This window comes from Aplysia californica, unplaced genomic scaffold, assembly GCF_000002075.1.
Source record: "Aplysia californica isolate F4 #8 unplaced genomic scaffold, AplCal3.0 scaffold00529, whole genome shotgun sequence".
Classification (NCBI taxonomy): domain Eukaryota; kingdom Metazoa; phylum Mollusca; class Gastropoda; order Aplysiida; family Aplysiidae; genus Aplysia; species Aplysia californica.
In genome coordinates, this window is record NW_004797799.1 from 170,555 (window position 1) to 170,759 (window position 205).

Here is a 205-nt window from a genome sequence, read left to right on the forward strand (position 1 = left end):
AAGAAGAACTCAAACGTCATAGGGGCAGTACTAGTTCGTTTAATTTTCACGAACATTGTTTTGTTTTTTTGTGGAGAAGCATGCTCACTGATACTTCCAAAAACACCCAGATCGTTGGGAAAAGCCTACTTATTATGCCGAACTGGAGAGGAGAAAGGGAGGAAGATCACCAAAGAAGAACTGCAACAAAAAAAACGTGCCAAGG